The sequence below is a fragment of the Macaca thibetana genome, chromosome 1 (genome assembly GCF_024542745.1).
Source record: "Macaca thibetana thibetana isolate TM-01 chromosome 1, ASM2454274v1, whole genome shotgun sequence".
NCBI lineage: Eukaryota > Metazoa > Chordata > Mammalia > Primates > Cercopithecidae > Macaca > Macaca thibetana.
The window spans coordinates 69,106,104-69,127,980 of record NC_065578.1 but is presented as its reverse complement, the minus strand read 5'-3'; the positions used below and the strand labels follow the sequence as shown (position 1 = coordinate 69,127,980).

General features: G+C 37.4%; 2 protein-coding genes and 1 pseudogene across 4 annotated transcripts in view; all 3 read right to left on the bottom strand.

Moving 5' to 3' along the window:
- Nucleotides 1-21,877, bottom strand: part of LRRC7 (leucine rich repeat containing 7) — a 1,535,715-nt gene that overhangs the window by 204,335 nt on the left and 1,309,503 nt on the right. The gene's annotated exons all lie outside the window — the stretch shown is intronic.
- SRSF11 (serine and arginine rich splicing factor 11) overlaps nt 1-21,877 on the bottom strand; it is a 763,374-nt gene that overhangs the window by 332,109 nt on the left and 409,388 nt on the right. The window lies entirely within an intron of this gene.
- Nucleotides 263-745, bottom strand: LOC126963010 (peptidyl-prolyl cis-trans isomerase NIMA-interacting 1-like; annotated as a pseudogene).

Sequence of the window (21,877 nt, the reverse complement as noted above, 5' to 3'; positions counted from 1 at the left end):
TCTGCGAGCCTCCTACCCATGCTGAAGTCAGCTCCTTAAGGGAGAGTCTGGTGGTCGCAGCCCCAACTGGGGATGGACAGGGAGTGGGGAACCCCAGGGACCCCAATCTGGAAGGTCCCCCTCCCAGCCATTTTGGGAACAATAAATACTGTGTGATGGTGGCAGGGAGTGGAGGGTTCGGCCACGGGCCAGCAGACAGCGGGGGAGCAGGTGGGCCCAGCCGCCCTGCCCCGCTCCGAGGCCAGGCCTGGGGCCCCAACCCTCACTCCGTGTGGACAATGACGTGGATGCCAGAATCCGTGAACACTCCCGCTCATCTCCCCCGTCCACCGCGCAAACCAGGCGTCTTCAAATGGCTTAATCTGACCTTTGCTGAAGGCACCCAGGTCTCCCCCGACCTTGGACGAGCTGCAGTCGCTGAATTGTGAGTCTAGAGTCTAGAGACTCAAAGTCCTCCCCTCCTGCCTTGATCTTCTGGATGTAGCCGCTGATCAGCTCCAGGGCCGCCTCCTTGGTCTGGGTGATCTCCTGCCGCCAGGTCGAGGGCCGCCTTGACTGGCTTCGCCAGCAGGTGCGAGCAATGGATGCTGGCGGGCTCCCACTGCCAGATTTTGCCGCCACTGCTGCTGTTCCCGCTGGGCGGCTCCCACTGGCTGGCGTTAGTGATATGGTTGAAGTAGTACATTCGGCCGAGGGGGCTGCTCATGCGCTTCTCCCACCCAGGCGGCAGCTTCTCGTCCGCCATCTTCCCTCCTCACGCTCTTGTTTTTGTAAATAAAGTTTTATTGGAACACAGTCATATTTATTTGCTAATGTATCTAGCAGATACATTTGGCTGCTTGTGTACTACAACCACGGAACTGAATACTTGAGCCTGAAACATTTCCTATCTCTGAGGGCCTGGTGGCACTTAAGACAATGTATAAAAATATATATATATTTCTTACTTTTATGTTAGTGTAGTTTAAATTTGATTGATTCCTATTCCACCTCTAAGTCTTTTTCTATTGCTTTTGAAACCTTTGGTTCATAACTTCATGCCCAAGAAACTATATTTTAAAATTTATAATGTAGCTTTCTACTATTCCTTTGACATTCTTTTGAATGGGCAACAATTCTTTTCTTTTGCTTGTTCTGGGGGAAAGAAAAGCTGTCCCATAGGGTTTTATAACCCATTTCCTGAAGCTTATTTATTTTATTTAAAATACCATTTCTTCCATTTTAATTTTATCTCATTTTATTTATATGACCCTAGTTTCCACCAGTTTTTAATTATTATCACTATAGTTTCATTCTGTCATTACATTTTCTACTTTTGAAGTTGTCTTTCTGCTGTTTCCCTATTTTATACCTTTAAAAATATTATATTCTTATTTCTGTTTTTAGAGATGGCATTCAGTATTATTTGCTATATTTCACTCTTCTAAGTTTGACTGTCTTCACTTACCCACAAGATTTTAGACAGCCCATAACACAGTCTATTACTTTTCTTCTTTATGTGCCAGTTGCTAAACTGTAATCATTCTGTCGAATTGTCCAAAAAAAGTTCCTTTAGATGAACATATGTAAGAGGGTTTTAATTGAATGAGCATACAAACAAGTAAGATTTTCTCAAAAAAATAAAATAGAACTCATGGTGATTTTATGTTAGTAGTGTTCTTTGTGAGCAATCATTCATTCATTCATTCCTTCCTGTAATGTGCTTCTTTGTGGCAGGCGCCCTGTGGGTACTGGAGTTACAAAGATTCCGGAGACGCAGGGTTTCTCCACCTCAGCACTACTGACATTTTGGACAGGTTAATTCTTTGACATAGGGGACTATCGTGTGCATTGTAGGATGTTTTGCACATCCTACACAGCCTCTACTCTGAAGGGCTTATTTTCTAAATGGGAATGACCTTTAAATGAATAATTACTTCATAGAATGATAAGTGCCACGATAAAAGTATGTATAGATTGCTATAGGAACACAGAAGAAGGAATAACGAACAGTTCAGTAATTAGGGATAATTTTAAGAAGTGACATTTGAGCTGGTTTTTAGAGAAACTTGTTATAAAAATCACATGTACTTGCAAATGTAAAGAGAAATAATGAAAATACTGAAAGAGTAATTCTGAAGTTGAGATATAATCAACAGATTTTTTTGAGATTGTAGCTCGAGATAGCGTTAGGCACATAATCTTATATATGTAATACATCCTCAAAGGATGTAAAAGATTTTGGTCCAAAGTGAAGAAGCTCTAAAATTTCCTATTAGAGTGTGTTGCAGAAAAGTCTATTGTCATACTCTCATGAATGGAAAAGGAAATTTCTGAGATGTAGTGTTTCTCAACCTTGGCACGACTGACATTTTGTATGGGATAATTGTTTGTTGTGGGGGATTATCTTGTGCACTCTAAGATCTTTAGCAGCATACAAAGTACCCACTAGATATAAGCAGCACTCCTTACAGTTGTTACCATCAGAATGTCTCCAGACATTGTCAAATGTCTCCTCTCTTTACTGATTGTCAGAAAAGTAAGCATCTTACCTCCATTTGTTACCTCCTTATGCTACTAGGTGGGTTCCCACGTGGCTTTCCCTTAGCTATTCAAACTAGCTTACTTGAGGAATGCCCTCATTGGCTCTACTCCTTCTTGGTGAAAGTAAGCACGGGTGGGTCTGGGGCCTATCTCCCTTTCCCCACATGGAAGTTCATGGGTGTGATTTCCTTATACAAATAGCTGAACTTGAAGATATGATCACTACTGTAGGTCAGGGAGCAAATATTAGGACTTGATCACAAGTTTGGCACACATTCTCCATCAGTAATGCTAACTATTTGAACTTCATCCCTCTGAACCAAATATCTTGCTGATTATTGAGACTCATTTGCATATTAACTCAGTTACCTTAAGGAGAAAAGTTCTAATAAAAATGGTTGTATTAAATATTTACCAATCTATAGTCACATTATACATGTAAAATGGTTGAAATGTGTAAAATTTCTAAATCATTACTTTTATTATTGCTGTTGCTCCTGCCTGCATGTTCTTCCTGTAAATCTTCTCATAGCCAGTCCCTTTTCCTCATCTCAGCTCATATGTTAGTCTTTTCCACCAACCAAAATAAACTATCCTTCCTGCCTTCATTTTATATATTACCCTATTTTATTTTCTTATTAACGACCACTGAAAATATCTTAGTTTTTATTTGTTTACTTGTTGTTTTTCCCCCTCTGCTAGATTTAAAGTCCATTAGAGCAGTAACTTGCCAATGTTATTCACAACATAAATAGCTTCTCAACCAATGACGGTTAAATGAAGATATTTACACAGGCATGAATGAATGATTCTTTACCAGTAAGAAGCTGGAATTCTAGAATATTTACAAAGAGAAACCACTCAATTTCTATCAAGCATCTATAATTAATTGATAGTTGCCAAGGGGGCAGCTACAATTAATTAACAGTGGTCAATGAGAAATCCTGATAGGCCTATTTTAATGAATAGTATAATGAGGATACATTAGTTCATTTATCATGGAATATGCATGGGGCTAAAGGCAGATAAAGCCAAAGTGCCCAATCTCTGTATGTTCAAATCTTGTGTTAACTTCCGGACATTTCCAATAATAGGTTTTTAAAAAATTCAAATAATAAAAGAAATACTAGGTGAGATGTTTTAGGTAGTTTTTACTTCTCTGAAGATCTGAAGTGCAACAACAAAACTATATATATATATAGTAGCTAAGACAACAGACCCTGGACTCAAACTACCTGGGTCTGAATCCTGGTTCCACCACTCACTAGCTGTTTGACTTTGAACAAGCTAAATAACATCTTTGAACCTCAGTTTTGTCATCTATAAGAATGATAATAAGAATCCCTATGTTATAGGGTTATTGTTATGATTAAAATAGTTAATATAGGTAAATCATGTAAATAGTGCTTGACACATGATAAATACTCTCTGTGTTAGACATTAAAATACATAGTGAAAGCTTTCAGAGTTTGAAAACGCTTTAGAGATTGTCTAAGAAAGTGTTGTCTAAAGTTTTTCTAAGGATTTATAGGTGTTGCATGATTTTAAAAAAATTTCAGATGGCCAGTACATTTTGGCAAAGCTTGTTGAAAAAAATGTTAAGCTTCTTATTGGCAGGACTTCTCAGACAAAATATACAAATGTTCGTTGTGAATTTCTAACAGATGGAAATAGTTTAGACTATTTCCTGTTTATGTAACCAAGGAATTTTTTCTTTTTTTCTTTCCTGCAGGACATTTCTTAGACTAGAAGCACACTTTGCCAGAAGTTTTCTACCAAAACTTCATTTCATGGAAGATGAAACAGTTCTTGTGTATCTCAGTCTATGATTGCATATACATACTTAATTTATGAAAACACAGGCCTGGGTATATTTAAGTAGGTTATTATGAGTATTTAAATTAGATTGGATCATCCTCATTTGTCTGCTTGAAACTCTGACCTGTTAGGCTCTGCACCTCTGCTCCCAATATTCACTTCAGGCTCTCCTTGCATTTATGATTATTTTGGACATAGTTCTCTGGCTTAGTGTCACATTCCCCTTAAAGACGATGTGGTTTTGCCATTTGGCCTTATGCACTGTAACCTCAGCAAAGGGAGACACTCCCTTCTCACTAGAGGAGAATTGGTGACTTGCTCCATATCACACAGAAAATTAGTGACAGTGCTGACACAGGATCTTCATCTCTTTTTCCAGCACTGGCCAGTCATCTGAATCTGGCCTGTTTTGTCTGGCTTGACCATTGTTTAAATATGAATGTTTTTATGAAAAATATATGCTCTACAGTTCACTATATTCTATGCCAGGAGTCAGCAAACATTCTCTGTAAAGGGCCACATTGCAAATGTTTCAGGCTCTGCAGTCCCTATGGTCTCTGGCTCTACTCAATTCTACCATTGTTATGTTACATGATATGTTAACATATAGACATGGTTTTGTTCCAACAAATCTTTATTTACAAAAGCTGACTTGCCAGATTTGGACAAGACATAGTCTATCAACCCTATTCTATGCCTGTTCTTAAAGTCTAATATTTAAGTTTCCAGACCTTGAATAAAGATATAACAGATAAATTAAGGATTGAGAATATTTATTATTATAAAATTGCCACTAGATAACTATTTATATGTGTGTATTATTTGAAATCCTTAACTATTTATATGTATATATTATTTCAAATAATGAGGAATACTGCTGGAATCCAGAGACATTTGCTCTCAATGTTGTCGTTTTGGTTGCATTTATTAAAATTAAGTCCTTCCTATTATGCTATCACTTTACAGCATTTATCCAATTGCAAAGTTGGAAAATACTCCAGTTGAAGCAGTGATGGAATTTATGCAATATTTTGGTACATCTGTCACTTTGATAAAATTGTACAATCTATGATTTTCTATCAGATTCAGAGATTTTATCCATTTAAATGTATGATTACCTCTGAAGCCACATAAATTTGGCTGGAATGTTGTTTTCCCATAAATTTCCAGAGCAGTAACTTGGATTTGCTGACTCAGGATTCTGCAAATTTTTGGCATGGACTTACGCATTCCAGTTTTTAACTTGTTTTTCAAATGTGCTCACTCTTTCCAATTACTGGCTATTCATGGCACAAGGACAGGAAAACTTCTCCCAGTTATTGCTGTCTGATGTCTCTCTCTTAATGAAACTTAAAAAAAGAATTTTTTCACTTTGCTTAGTCTGTGTCCTATGTTTAATGGACATTTGGATTTTATGATTTAGACCTGTCAATTTTATCACATAATCATGTTCTTCTCTTGTTATTAATTAATCTCTTTGAATATACTGCACATTATAAAATTTTAGAAATAAATTGCTCTTTACAGCACAGTTACTGAAGACTGCAAGGCCCAGGATTTTATATCCTTCAAAAATGCAAACTCAGGACGGGCACAGTGGCTCACACTGGTAATCCCAGCACTTTGGGAGGCCAAGGTGGGTGGATCACCTGAGGTTAAGAGTTCGAGACCAGCCTGGCCAACGTGGTAAAGCCTCATTTCTACTAAAAATACAAAATATTAGCCGGGCGTGGTGGTGGGTGCCTGTAATCCCAGGTACTTGGCAGACTAAGGCAGGAGAATTGCTTGAACCTGGTAGGTGGAGGTTGCAGTTAGCTGAGATCGCACCATTGCACTCCAGCTTAGGCAACAAGAGTGAAACTGCCGTCTCACACACACACACAAATAAATCAATCAATCAATAAATAAAGGAAACTTGTGGAACACCTCATTATGAGAACACCTCATATATGAGAACACCTCATTATAACACCTCATTGTTGTTATAAACCAGGAAACATTAAATACCTAGTGTCTGATGGCAGATAAAACATGATTTCTATGATCAAATGTTTCCTTTAGTTAATACTATATCTTAAACCAACGTCACAGCTGTGATTGCTATGTGCTTTTCAGCATTTCAACTCAACTTCCCTCAAGAACAACAAAAAGCCAAGCTGGCTTCTGGCATCTTCCAAAAGGATATGTGACCAAATTAAACATCTATTATTTTGTAAAAGAATATTGGGAAGACCTAATTTTTTAAACCACTTTGTTAATATTTATCAGTTAAGGTATTCCTCCTTGCAGTATTTAAATTATTAGGATAAACATTGAAAATATATAATTTGCATTAAGCTGTCACATATTTTGAGGATTTCCTTAGGAAATATTTTTTCCTTTTAGATATTCAACAGTGAACAGTTTACGTTAATATTGTGATGTCTTATTGAAAAAATTTTCTTTCCTATAATTGTCTCTAGTTTAATGCACAATACAAAAAAAAAAGATTCTGTACAAAGAAATAACTTCATTAGTAACCTTTTAAGAATACATCTTGTTTATACAGTAAGGAATATTTGTTAATAAAACAGAAAGAATAAATTGTAAAATTGTACCTTAATAACAGCAACTGGCTATACGACAAATACTGCACTACTGCTTTTAATGAAGGGTTTAATTAGACTGAGGAGAAGTCTGAATTTCATTACTTTCTATATAGTCTTCTTGAATTTATAACCAGAACCAATTATTTATTCATGCTGTACATGAATTTTCCACTGACTGAAAATTATTGTGCAATCCTAACTCATGATTACATAGCAAAGATATGATCATGCTTGATAGACCTTTTGAGCTCCTTGTGGGGGAAAAGGTGCCCTATAAGCAATAACAATGACATTATATCTGGGGGCGGGGGGCTACTCTGTCAGAGCTGAAGGTCCTAGAATGCATGTAGTAGCAGTTCGATCAAAAGGTTATGAGAAACATAATCAGTTACTAATATGCCCATTTTCATTAGAACATATTGCAACCTACATTGTATGCTCATGAAGAGATGTTGAATGCCACTGAAAAAATAGTTAAGCCAAGTTAAGCTGTTTTAAAACTCTTATAGATAACTGGGCAAGGACCACCACCACCATCACCAAGTTTCTTTTCTAAAAGACCCTTTTAACACATACATATGCATGTGTGCATACACAAGGACACACAGACAATGTGTCAGGCTCATTGTTTTCTGTCTATATTTCATTGAAAAAGTTATTACTTGTTATATTGGGCTTTCTGAGTATTAATATTTGTGTATAATCATTGCTCAGTATCCTTGGGGGAATTGGTTCCATGACCTTCATGGACATAAAAAAATCCACTGATACTCTAATTTCTGCAAAATGGCATAGTAGTTGCACCTACCTACACACATCCTCCTGTATGCTTTAAAAACCTAATACAATGTAAACACATAATACAATGTAAATGCTTTGTAAAGAGTTGTTATACTGTATTGTTTTCTTACTTGTATTTTAAAAATTATTGTAATTATTATTATTTTTCAAATATTTTCCATCTGCAGAGGTCTAACTGTGCTTTTACATAGTTTGGTCTTAGATTGTCGATATCCTGATGGGTGTATTATACAGGCATAATTCCATGACGAAGCTGTCGGAGAATTTGAACTTTAGAGGCTAAGGACCTTTACAAGTAATCTGCCAAAGTAGCCATGGCTATTTCCCATGCAACTACCTTTTTTACTTGTCAGTAGAACCTGCCCTGCATCAGACGAGAAATGTCATATAGTCACTCTCCAAATTTCTTTTGCAACTAGGACATGAACTTATGACCCAGTTCTGGCCACTGGAATAGGAAGAGGACTCTGCTGGAGGAGATTCTAAGAAACATTTTCCTCCATGATTTAAGAGGGAGGGAAGCATGCAAATCAAAACAATAATAAGATACCATCTCACACCAGTCGGAATGGCTACTATGACAAGTCAAAAAATCACAGATGTTGATAAGGTTGTGGAGAAAAGGGAACACTTAAACACTGTTGATGGGGAGGTAACTTAGTTTAGTCATTGTGGAAAGCAGTTTGGCAATTTTTCAAAGAACTTACAACAGAATGACCATTTGATCCAGCAATCCCATTATTGGATATATACCCAAAGGAATATAAATCATTCTATCATAAAGGCATATGCATGTGTATTTTCATCACAGCACTATTCACAAAAGCGAAGACTTGGAATCAGACATGGAATCAACCTAAATGCCCATCAATGGTAGACAGAATAAAGTCTACCATTGAGGACATAACTGAGTTCTTTATGACTGTCTAGTGTTCTATGATCTAAATGTAGAATATTACATATGTAATTATACATAATGGAGGGCATTATCTTAAGTGAATTAATGCAGGTACAGAAAACCAAATACCACATATTCTCACTTATAAGTGAGAGCTAAATATTGAGTATATATGGATGAAAAAAAGGAAACAGACACCAGGGCCTACTCAAGGGTTGTGGGTGGGGGGAGGGTGAAGATAGAAAAACCGTTTATTGAGTATGATGCTCATTACCTGGGTGACAAAATAATCTGCACCTCAAACCCCTGTGACATGCAATTTACCTATGTAACAAACCTGCATATGTACCCCTGAACCTAAAATAAAATTTTAAAGATGTAAAAAAAAAAAGATCAGAAAAAAGTGCATTTAAGTTTAAAAGAAATAGAAAAAATATAGCAATATATTTGCATAATTTTTATGTTACTCAAAAAACTAACAAAAGAAATTTTCATAAATCATTTAAGATTCGGAGTATCCTTTATGTTTTTTCCTTCCCACATTTAACTTTCCAATATTCTAGGTTTCCATTTTCATGGTTTTTCATCAGTTATTCTGTGGATATCAGAGTGATTTCCAATGTTTATAATTTCTGCTTTTTCAGAAACCATGTCTATGATTCTATATGCATTGTTTCTTTTACTTTTAATTACTTCACAATTAAATATGTTAACATTTTTCAAATTAGTATTCCTCTTTTTTAATATTTACTATATCTTCCAGAAATTACTCAAAAATTCTTTTTCTGTAAGTTGTTTCTTCTTAAAATAATATAGCATCAGACTCAACTTGTTTCTGACTCAACACAGTTATTCCTTCTATGTAAGATATTCCTAGAGATTCTTCTCTTACCACTTGAATGCTAAAACCTGTATTGCTGGTCTATTTGTGAATAGTGTATATAAATACGGAAGGAATGGTACCAGTTCCTCTTTATACCTCTGGTAGAATTCCGCTGTGAATCTGTCTAGTCCTGAACTTTTTTTGGTTGGTAGGCTATTAATTGCTGCCTCAATTTCAGAGCTTGTTAGTGGTTTATTCAGGGATTAGACTTCTTCCTGGTTTAGTCTTGGGAGGATGTATGTATCCAGGAATTTATCCATTTCTTCTAGATTTTCTAGTTTATTGGTGTAGAGGTGTTTATAGTATTCTCTGATGGTAGTTTGTATTTCTGTGGGATCAGTGGTGATCTCCCCTTCATCACTTTTTATTGTTTCATTTGATTCTTCTCTCTTTTCTTCTTTATTAGTCTGGCTAGAGATCTATTTTGTTAATCTTTTCAAAAAACCAGCTCCTGGATTCACTAATTTTTTGAAGGGTTTTCTGTGTCTCTATCTCCTTCAGTTCTGCTCTTTATTATTTCTTGTTTTCTGCTAGCTTTTAAATTTGTTTGCTCTTGCTTCTCTAGTTCTTTTAATTGTGATGTTAGGGTGTCAATTTTAGATCTTTTCTGCTTTGTCTTGTGGCCATTTAGTGCTATAAATTTTCCTCTAAACACTGCCTTAGCTGTGTTTCAGAGATTCTGGTATGTTACGTCTTTGTTTTCATTGGTTTCAAATAACTCATTTATTTCTGCTTTAATTTCATTATTTACCCAGTAGTCATTCAGGAGCAGGCTGTTCAGTTTCCATGTAGTTGTGCAGTTTTGAGTGAGCTTCTTTTTTTTTTTTTTTTGAGACGGAGTCTCCCTCTTTCGCCCAGGCTGGAGTGCAGTGGCGTGATCTCAGCTTGAGTGAGCTTCTTAATCCTCAGTTCTAATTTGATTGCACTGTGATATGAGAGAGTGTTTGTTATGATTTCCATTCTGTTTCATTTGCTGAGTGTTTTGCTTCCAATTATATGGTCGATTTTAGAATAAGTGCTATGTGGTGCTGAGAAGAATGTATATTCTTTTGATTTGGGGTAGAGAGTTCTGTAGATGTCTATTAGGTCTGCTTGGTCCAGAGCTGAGTTCAAGTCCTGATTATCCTTGTTAATTCTCTGTATTGTTGATCTGTCTAATATTGACAGTGGAGTGTTAAAGTCTCCCACTATTATTTGTGTGGGAGTCTAAGTCTCTTTGTAGGCCTCTAAGAACTTGCTTTATGAATCTGGGCGCTCCTGTATTGGGTGCATATATATTTAGGATAGTTAGCTCTTCTTGTTGCATCTATCCCTTTACCATTATGTAATGCCTTTCCTTGTCTCTTTTGATCTTTGTTGGTTTAAAGTCTGTTTTATCACACACTAGGATTGCAACCCCCGTTTTATTCTGCTTTCCATTTGCTTGGTAAATCTTCCTCCTTTCCTTTATTTTGAGCTTATGTGTCTTTGCATGTGAGATGGGTCTCCTGAATACAGCACATTGATGTGTTTTAACTCTTTATCCAGTTTGCCAGTCTGTGCCTTTTAATTGAGGCATTTAGCCCATTTATGTTCAAGGTTAATATTGTTATGTGTGAATTTGATCCTGTCATTATAATGCTAGCTGGCTATTTTGCCCATTAGTTGATGCAGTTTCCTTATAGTATCAATGATCTTTACATTTTGGTTTGTTTTTGCAGTGGCTGGTACTGGTTTTTCCTTTCCATATTTAGTGCTTCCTTTAGGAGCTCTTGTAAGACAGGCCTGGTGGTGACAAAATCCCTCAGCATTTGCTTGTCTGTAAAGAATTTTCTCCTTCACTTATGAAGCTTAGTTTGGCTGGATATGAAATTCTGGGTTGAAAATTCTTTTATTTAAGAGCGTTGAATATTGGCCCCAGTCTCTTCTGGCTTGTACAGTATCTGCAGAGAGATCTGCTGTATGTCTGATGGGCTTCCCTTTGTGGGTAACCCGACCTTTCTCTCTGGCTGCCCTTAACATTTTTTCCTTCTTTTCAACTTTGGTGAATCTGACGATTATGTGTCTTGGGTTGCTCTTCTCAAGGAGTACCTTTGTGGTGTTCTCTGTATTTCCTAAATTTGAATATTTGCCTGTCTTGCTAGGTTGGGGAAGTTCTCCTGGATAATATCCTGAAGCGTGTTTTCCAACTTGGTTTCAATCTCCCTGTAACTTTCAGGTGTACCAATCAAATGTAGGTTTGGTCTTTTCACATAGTCCCATATTTCTTGGAGGCTTTGTTCATTCCTTTTCATTCTTTTTTTCTCTAACCTTGTCTTCATGCTTTATTTTATTAAGTTGATCTTCAATCTCTGATATCCTTTCTTTCTCTTGATTAAATCGGCTATTGAAGACTGTGCATGCTTCACGAAGTTCTTGTACTGTGTTTTTCAGCTCCAGCAGGTCATTTATGTTCTTCTCTAACCTGGGTTATTCTATTTAGCAATTCCATAAACCTTTTATCAAGGTTCTTAACTTCCTTGCATTGGGTTAGAACATGCTCCTTTAGCCCAGAGGAGTTTATTATTACCTACCTTCTGAAGCCTACTTCTGTCAGTTCATCAAACTCATTCTCCATGCAGTTTTGTTCCCTTGCTGACAAGGGGTTGGGATGCTTTGGAGAGAAGACACATTCTGGTTTGTGGAATTTTTAGCCTTTTTGTGCTGGTTTTTTCTCATCTTTGTGGATTTATCTACCTTTGGTCTTTACTGTTGGTGGCCTTCAGATGGAGTTTATGGAGTTTTTGCATGGTCGTCCTTTTTGTTGATTGTGATGCTATTGCTTTCTGTTTGTTAATTTTCCTTCTAACAGTCAGGCCCCTCTTCTGCAGGTCTACTGGAGTTTGCTGGGGGTCCACTCCAGACCCTGTTTGCCTGGGTATCACCAGTGGAGGCTGTAGAAGAGTCAAGATTGCTGCCTGCTCCTTCCTCTGGAGTTTTCATCCCAGAGGGGCATATGCCAGAAGCCAGCCAGAGCTCTCCTGTATGGGGTATCTGTCGACCCCTTCTGGGAGGTGTCTCTCAGTCAGGAGGCACAGGGGTCAGGGACCCACTTGAGGAGGCAGTCTGTCCCTTAGCAGAGCTTGTGTGCTGTGCTGGGAGATCTGCTGCTCTCTTCAGATCTGGCAGGCAGGAATGTTTAAGGTTGCTGAAGCTGCACCCACAGCCACCCCTTCCCCCAGGTGCTCTGTCCCAGGGAGATGAGAGTTTTATCTATAAGCCCCTGAAAAGGCTGCTGCCTTTCTTTCAGAGAGGTCTTGCCCAGAGGGGAGGAATCTAGAGAGGCAGTCTGGCTACAGTGGCTTTCCAGCACTGAGGTGGGCTCCACAAAGTCTGAACTTCCAGGTGGCTTTGTTTACACTGTGAGAGGAAAACTGCCTACTCAAGCCTTAGTAATGGCAGAGACCCCTCCCCACACCAAGCTCAAGCGTCCTAGGTCGACTTCAGACTGCTGTACTGACAGTGAGAATTTCAAGCCAGTGGATCTTAGCTTCCTGGGCTCTGTGGGGCTGGGATCTGCTGAGCTAGACCACTTGGCTCCCTGGCTTCAGCCCCCTTTCCAGGGGAGTGAATGGTTGTGTCTCGCTGGTGTTCCAGGTGCCACTGGGGTATGAAAAAAACTCCTGCAACTAGCTCAGTGTCTGCCCAAACGGCTGTCCAGTTTGTGCTTGAAACCCAGGGCCCATGTGGTATAGGCACCTGATGGAATCTACTGGTCTGTGGGTTGTGAAGACCATGGGAAAAGTGCAGTATCTGGGCCATAGTACACCATCCCTCATGGCACAGTCCCTCATGGCTTCCCTTGGCTAGGGGAGGGAGTCCCCTGACCCCTTGCGCTTCCCAGGTGAGGCAGTGCCCCACCCTGCTTCCGCTCACCCTCTGTGGGCTGCAACAACTGTCTAACCAGTCCCAGTGAGATGAACCGGGTACCTCAGTTGGAAATGCAGAAATCACCCGCCTTCTGTGTTGGCCTCACTGGGAGCTGCAGACTGGAGCTGTTCCTATTCAACCACCTTGCCCAGCTCTCTGGTGAAATAGCAACTTAAGAACAAATTTCACTTAGGATAACTTTCTGCTTGGCCCTGATCAGGAATAATTTTTTCCCATGGATATAATTTATCATAAAGATTATAATGCCAAAAAAATGACTATTATCAATCAGCACTTGGAAGTTGTGAAATAAAATATAATAGGACAGCTATCAGAAATAATGGACTGTACAATAAAAATAACAATGGGTAAGAAATCTACTCTAAACGAGACCATTGTGAAATGTGTCTCATACTGAAAACTCACTTCAATCAAAGAACTGTAAAAGACATGAAGTCTAATTGCATTATTTCTTATCGGTAATTATAGTTACATAAAGCAAATCTTGCATCAACCATTGCTTTTCAACATACTGTCATAAAACATTATGTTTCTGAACTTGAGTTTTATTGAAGAAAGATTAATTTTTTTTTGTCAATGTGATAACACTTGCCTGATTGCTCAAAGAGCAAGAAAAGTCTGATTCTTCAAATTATTTTTATCATGTGGACAAAACAGGTTGATTATGTAGTCTCTTTACTTTTGTACTATACTAATACTTCACTTTATAACGTCTCTGAAAATTAAAGCTTTTTTTCGTTTGTTTTGTTTTGAAACTGGTTCTGTCACCCAGGCTGGAGTGCAATGGCGATCTCAGCTCACTGCCATCTCCGCCTCCTGGGTTCAAGCAATTCCTGTGCCTCAGTCTCTCGAGTAGCTGGGACTGCAGATACATGCCACCATACCTGGCTAATTTTTGTGTTTTTGTTGCAGAGACAAGGTTTCACCATGTTGCCCAGGCTGGTCTCAAACTCCTGGAATCAAGTGATCTGCCCACCTCAGCCTCCCAAAGTGCTGGGATTACAAGTGTGAGCCATCACACCTGGTCCCAATTAAAGCTTTTTAATTTCATCAACTAGATAACTAATTTTTAAAATCAATTTAACAAACATCTTTTGAGTATGTATTAGATTCTAGGCACTGGGCTAAGGATGAGGATTAACACATGGCTGTCGCCTTCAGGTCCTTGCAACCTAATGGAGTAGTTATAAAAGCTTCCAATTAGTAATAATAATGGCTACTATGAAGTCTTATTATGTGTGTCATAGCAATTCAAGGGTTAACAAAGCAGACACAGTTCCTGCCCTGATGGAGCATACATTCTATCATACAATTTAGATGTTAAATTATTATGAAATTAATATATTAATTTATTATAGCTGGGATTCATGATACCCAGAAGTCAGAGTACTATGAGAGCTTGTAATCAGAGCTTGACCTACAGATGGCTTTATATAAGATAACACTGGAATTAGGACTTAAGAGATAATGAGTTCACCAGATGGAGAAGGTAGAATGGGAATCCCAAGCAAAGTAAATGACACTACCATCAGCATTCAGTTAGGTGTAAAAGCATTTTGCATGTTCTAGAAGTAGTAATGTATTTTTTTCAATAAAGTTCTCTACAACACGAAGGAGATCAAAGATGATTTTGTTTTCTTAACATTAATGGCCAAGGAAGAGATAGACAGTTATTTCTCAAGAGCAATTCACTCTTGGAGAAGGCTGGTTCAGAAAATTATTTCCCTGTCAGGCTACAGTAGGTCATGTTGCCAGGGTAAAACTGTACTGACACTTTACGCTGTGAGCAGCGCTTCATTCTTAGGAATGGAGAACAACCATTAGCACCAAAACTAGATGAGGAAGCCCACTTCCCCCATAAGAAAAGGAATGAGTTCAAATGAAACAAGGAGAAAAAACTTGCCTCTTGTCTATTTGCTATTTTAATGAGTATTACTACTATGCTCCCAGTAGCCTTAAATAATAGAAATATGGAAGCTGTTCTAAACTTTTTTCTCTATCATTCTCCAATTAGTTACAAACACCTATGTATTCTATCTCCATTATTTTCTCTTGAATGTATACTCTCTTTTCATCCCCTCTGCCACTTAGTTTTGCCCTTCTTACTTCTTAGATGACGGAAACCCAGGCATTTGTACCAGCCTCTTCGCTAGTCTTCCTGCCTCCACTTTCAGCTGCTTCCAGTCCATACATCATCACCAGAGTAAACCCCAAAATAATTTGATCATATCATTTCTGGGCTCAGAAATACAATTATTTAAAGAAAAGGTCTAAATTCCTTAATATTGCATTCAAGGAACCTTATAATTTGACACCAGCTTACACCTTTCTGGTTTTATTGCCTGCAAAACCACTGTATACGTTGTAATTTACAGGCATACTGAACTATTTATAGTGGCTAAATGAATTCGGCTCTCTCATGGGAGTCATTCTCTGGTAGATTTAGTTTTGGAGGTCATGAAACTAAAGCTAGTCATTTTAAATACATCTCAGAGGACTCCTCAGATGAAAAACACACAATTGAGAATAAAGGTTGAATATCCCTAGTGTGAAAATCCAAAACCTACAATGCTTTAAAATCTGAAATATTTTGAGTGCCAACATGATGTTCAAAGGAAGTGCTCATTGGAGCATTTCAGAATTTGGATTTTGAATTTTCATATTAGTGATGCTCAACCAGTAATTGCTTTTTAAGGTAGAATGGTTGGGGAGAATATTTATTATGATTTGGCACCTTAGAAGAATATTGTATGCTACAATAAAACTCATAATTTTTATAGATCAAAAACAAGAAAACAATATCAACACTCTTGATTTGTATGCAGCCAACTAAGAGCTCTCCTCTGAAGCTGACCAATAAATAACACTTTTTAAAGACGTATGGGAAGAAGTTTATCCTCGAATACAATGAAGAAAAATAAAGTGTTAGATAGTTTATTACTATTTCTTAATTTGAAAGCTATTAAAATAGATGTAGATTCTGAGTTTTCTGATGAGGACCAAAACTAAATGGAACCTCTATTATGGTGACTTCTATTCCAAATCCCAAAGTAATAGTCCCCATTTTTTGAACCCTTTCAAAATAATCTATAGGTCCCTTCTAACTCCCTCTTACTGAGATGCTGCATGGTTCTCCATCATATATGATCTCTGTTGCAGCAGCAATGAATAAACCTAATGTTGTTAACTAAGTATATTTGGTGGTATCTTCTTGGTGGGTCTCAACTTTTAACCCTCCTAGAAACCAGAGATTTGGATTTTAAGGCTTTCTGGTATCAGTGAATTGGGCACTCAGGCTATACAAGTCAGACACATGCTCCTTACCCTCCATGGATACTATCTACAGAAGTTCCTGACCACTTAGAATTGATGATCATTTGAGCAGCAGCAGCAGCAGCAGCAGCAACAGTGATGATAGCAACAGAAACTGCAAGCTGATAATGCAGTAGCAGTGGCCAGTACTCAGCGCTGGCAGAGTACCAGTGCAAACTGTGGCATTCAGTGTTCAGTGCTGGTGCAATGGAATTACACTGTAGTGTTCTTTTAAACTTGCTTTTGCTTAGTTTCTAAGTTTGACCTGTCTTGCCATCAATTATTTCATTTATTCAAGGTCCTCCCAGTAAAGTCTTTTTCAGTTACAATCACAGAGTTGGTTATTGTGTGATACATATGAATCCAATGGAATAATATTCTTCATAATCTCCCTATGCAACTTGGGGCATTTGATGACTTTGAAATATAGCTCTCCAGCCATAGGTGCTAAGTTCCAGGTCTAAATTTCTGATTGTCTACTGACTGGATCCACTTGAATATACTACATGCATTTCCAATTTATTATGTTGAAAACAAAATTCATCATTTTCCCAGACTTTCCTTATTTTCTGTCTATGTAGTTGATATTCCCTAAAACAGAAACCTGGGAGGTATTCCTTACCCCTGATGAATTATTCACCAAGCCCTATGAATTCTACTCTCTCTGAAATCCATCCTTTCTCATCTACATAGCTACTTTATAGTTCTAGTTCAAGGCTTCAGTTAATTCTCTCATGGATTAACTCTACGACTTCGTTAACTGCTTACCATGTCTTCCATTGTGCCCACTATATAATCCACTCTGCATGGAGCAGCCATAGAAATCTTTCCAAAATGCAAGTGACAAAATGCAAGTAATATAAAAACTCTCTTTCAATTCCCCTTTGCCAGAAGAAAGTTTCCCCAGAATAAAAACTCACTTGACAGTGTATCTTCAAAGAATCTTAAAAAATGGCCTTGCGTTAAGATTGACAGGGCATGAATTTGTATTGGTATCCATGTTTCTGCCTAATAAAGATCCATTTTGGTTTATAAGCAGAAAATGATTCTGCTAGAAGATTTTTTTTACAAACCTTTGCTGTCCCTTTGTACTTAGCACCACGATGCCATAGCATAGATTGATTCTATGAAACGTTCATGCATTCATTCAACAAATATTTATTAAACACTTATTATGTCCCAGGCCTTATTCTATGAGATAGGAATAAAGTCAAAAGCAAAACAGATAAAGTCTCTGCTCTCATGGAAATACCATTCTTGTGGGGAGAAATGTACAAGAAGAAAATAGAAATAAATATACAACATATAGAGTGGTGGTAGTGCTGTGAAAAAAATAAAGCAGGGTAAGAATTATAGACAGTATTGTAAGGGATGCTATCTCATGTAAAGTGCCCAAAGAAAGCCACTCTGAAAAGCTAACATTTTATTGAAGTTCTGAAGGAAGTGAGGAAACATAATGATATAATATAGCATATATACACATAAAAGACTAAACTGAATAAAAGCATGAGTTCTGAAGCCAGATTGTCTGGAATCAAATTTGAGTTCTGTGACTTACTAACAATGTGATATGACATTCTACTTCTTTGTACCTCAGTTTCCCAGTTTATAAAATGGGAATATTGTTGGGTTGTGCATCTTCAAAGAGTAAGCAGATGTAAAGTGCTTAAACAGAGTACGTACGTTGTAAGTACTCAATAATACAAATTATTATCACTGAAAAAATGATGCTAAAACAAAGCATTTCATTTGGAAGAAAATCTCTCAATATCACACAACCTAGTCAATAATTTGTAGACAGTAGGAAAACTGAAGGCTCTAGAAGAAGTCAAATAATGAAGACTCAGGGGCTAACCTTTGAGCATAAGCATAAGCAAACAACAAAGAAGGCTTTATAGTATTCATCTAAGGGTCCACTGAATATCTGCTCTGTACCAAGCACCATACTGCAGAATAAAAACAAAGGTGAAAAGTTAGACATTATCTTTTTTTTTTGTTGCAGAAAATTTATAGTGTAACAAGAAAGACCTAAACTAAAATAAATAATTACAGTACAGGCTATAAAGGCAGTGGTATAGGAAAAACAGAGAGGATACTGGGAGTTTATGAGTGGAATAGTAATAGGCTATGAAATAAGAAACAGACATACCAGTCAGGCAATGTATACAGAACCATCTAGATCTAACCACAACTATTTCAGCAGCCTCACTTTTAATCCATGTATAGGATACCTATAAAATAATAAATATCTAAAATATGCTCACTGAATTTTCATATACTGACTGATTATGTAATCAACATCAAGACGAAGAAACAGGTTGATTAATGGGTACAAATATATAGTTTGACAGAAGAAATAAGATATAGTGTTTGATAGATCAGGAGGGTGCGTATAATTTATAATCATCCATTGCATGTTTCAAATAACTACAAAAGAATAATTTGAATGTTTCCAGTGTAGATAAAAGAAAAATATTTAAGGTTATAAATATCCCAATTATACTGATCTGATCTTTACAAATTATATGAATATATGAAATTATCACATGTACCCTGAAAATATGTACATCTATTATGCATCGATATAAAATAAAATTTTAAAAAAAGAAGCACACTATTACCAGAGTCCAAAAGCAACCCACTTCAGGCACCCTTTTAGTCACTATCATACTTCCCAGAGGATAACTACTATTGTGATTTCTAATACCATAGAATAATTTGCCTCATTTTGTATTCTATATAAATGAAGACATATATTTCGTTGTGGCTTCTTTTCCTCAACATTCATACAAAGACTTGTACATAAATATCATAAATATTCATAGCAGCCTATTTGCAATAATCCAAATCTGAAAGGAAGCAACACAAATATTCATCACTAGGTGAAAGAATAAACAGCCATGGAATATTTCTACAATGGAATATTATTCATCAATAAAAACTGATAAACATTACAGCATGGATCAATCCCAAAATAATTATGCTCAGTGAAAGAATCCAGACAGAAAAAGAGAATACACTGTATAATTACACTTACATAAAACTCCAGAAAAGTCAGTCTCATCTATAGTGATAGAAAGCAGAACAATGTTTGTCTGGGTGGGGAGTGGGGCGAACAGTGCCTTGGGGACACCGTTGGGGCTGACGAATTTTGTTCATTATCTCAATTACAGTGATGCTTTCACTGGTGTGTATGTATTTCAAAACTTGTAAAATTCTACACATTTTTTTTCTGTTTTATTTAGAGTTTATTGGTATACAAAAATTTCATATTATTAATATATGCAGTTTGGTGAGTTTGTGTATGTTATAAATTCAAGTTACTGTCGCCACCATCCAGATAGGAGGTTTACATCACCTCCAAAAGTTTCCTTGTGTACCTTTGCTTTTTTGTTTTCTGGGGTTTTTGTGTGTGTTCATTTTTTGTTTTTATTTTTTTTAATTTTTTGAGACAGAGTCTTGCTCTGTCACCCAGGCTAGAGTGCAGTGGCGCGATCTCGGCTCACTGCAAGCTCTGCCTCCAGGGTTCACGCCATTCTCCTGCCTCAGCCTCCCCATAGCTGGGACTTCAGGAGCCCGCCACCACGCCCGGCTAATTTTTTGTATTTTTAGTAGAGACGGGATTTCACCGTACTATCCGGGATGATCTCGATCTCCTGACCTTGTGATCTGCCCACCTCGGCCTCCCAAAGTGCTGGGATTACAGGTGTGAGCCACCACTCTCGGCTGTTCATTTATTTTTGTAGTAAGAACACTTATCATGAGATCTACCTTCTTAATACCTTTTTTTTTTTTTTTTTTTTTTTTTTTTTTAAGATGGAGTTTTGCTCTTGTTGCCCAGGCTGGAGTGCAATGGCACGATCTTGGCTCACTGCAACCTCTGCCGCCCGGGTTCAAGTGATTCTCCTGCCTCAGCCTCCCGAGTAGCTGGGATTACAGGCATGAACCACCACGCCCAGCTAATTTTGTATTTTTAGTAGAGACGTTGTATTTTAGCAGAGATGTTGATCAGGCTGGTCTTGAGCTCCTGACCTCAGGTGATCCGCTGGCCTCCGCCTCCCAAAGTGCTGGGATTACAGGCATGAGCCACCACACCCGGCCTAAATTTTTATGTACACAATACCTTATTGTTGATTATGACCACTGTTTGTTGTGCAGCAGATCTCTGGAACTTTCTTATATTGTGTAACTGTAACTTTATACCCCTGACATCTTCTGGTAACCATCATTCAACTATTTACTTCTATACCATTGATTATTTTAAGTGCCTCATATAAGAGAGATCATGCAGCATTTGTCCTACAACTGACTGATTTTAGTTAACAAAATGTCTTCCAGGTCCATCCATGTGTTTTAAAATGGTAGCATTTTTATCTTTTTAAAGGCTGATTAATATTTCATTGTGTGTAATGTGTACAAAGGCCACACGTTTTTTATTCATCTGTCCATAGACATTTATGTTGCTTTTCTTTCTTGAATATTGTGAATTTGTACATGTTAAGTATGTCAGTTTATTAGATAGTGACTGTAATTCAATAAAACTTTTCAAAACCAAAAAGGAGGCTAGTATATTTTACTAACAAATGTGAGGAAACGAATTCAATATGTATTCAAACCTCTAACAAACTCATCACATATCCTCATATCTTCAATTTGGTTTGGGTGATCTCTATTCAGCTGTGCCACAGTAATGAAGAACAAGGCCAGAGTTATGCTGCCAGGGTTCAAATCCTTCCCCCATACCTTACCAGCTTCCTGACCTTGGGAAAGTTACTTCTTTGTGTTTTAGTTTCCTTATTTGTAAAATGGGGATAATAATAATACCTACTTCAAGGTACTATGTGAATTCATACATGTAAAGAATTTAGAACTCAATAAATATTAGGAACTGTATCACCTATTAGATTCTGGTCCCTAGATTAGGTAAAATAAAATGATCATATTTATTGAAAAAATCAACGGAATGAGGCTTATTTTTTTTGTTGATCTAACCGTTATACTGGAATATAAAACCACTCTTGAATAGGCTCTGTTCTATTGCTCAAACCTCATGTCTTGACATTCAGTAGCCAATGCCTCCCACACCAATGAATCTCCTGGTATTTTGCACAGTTCGTCAGTTTCTCATTCATCTCCCTGCTTTTG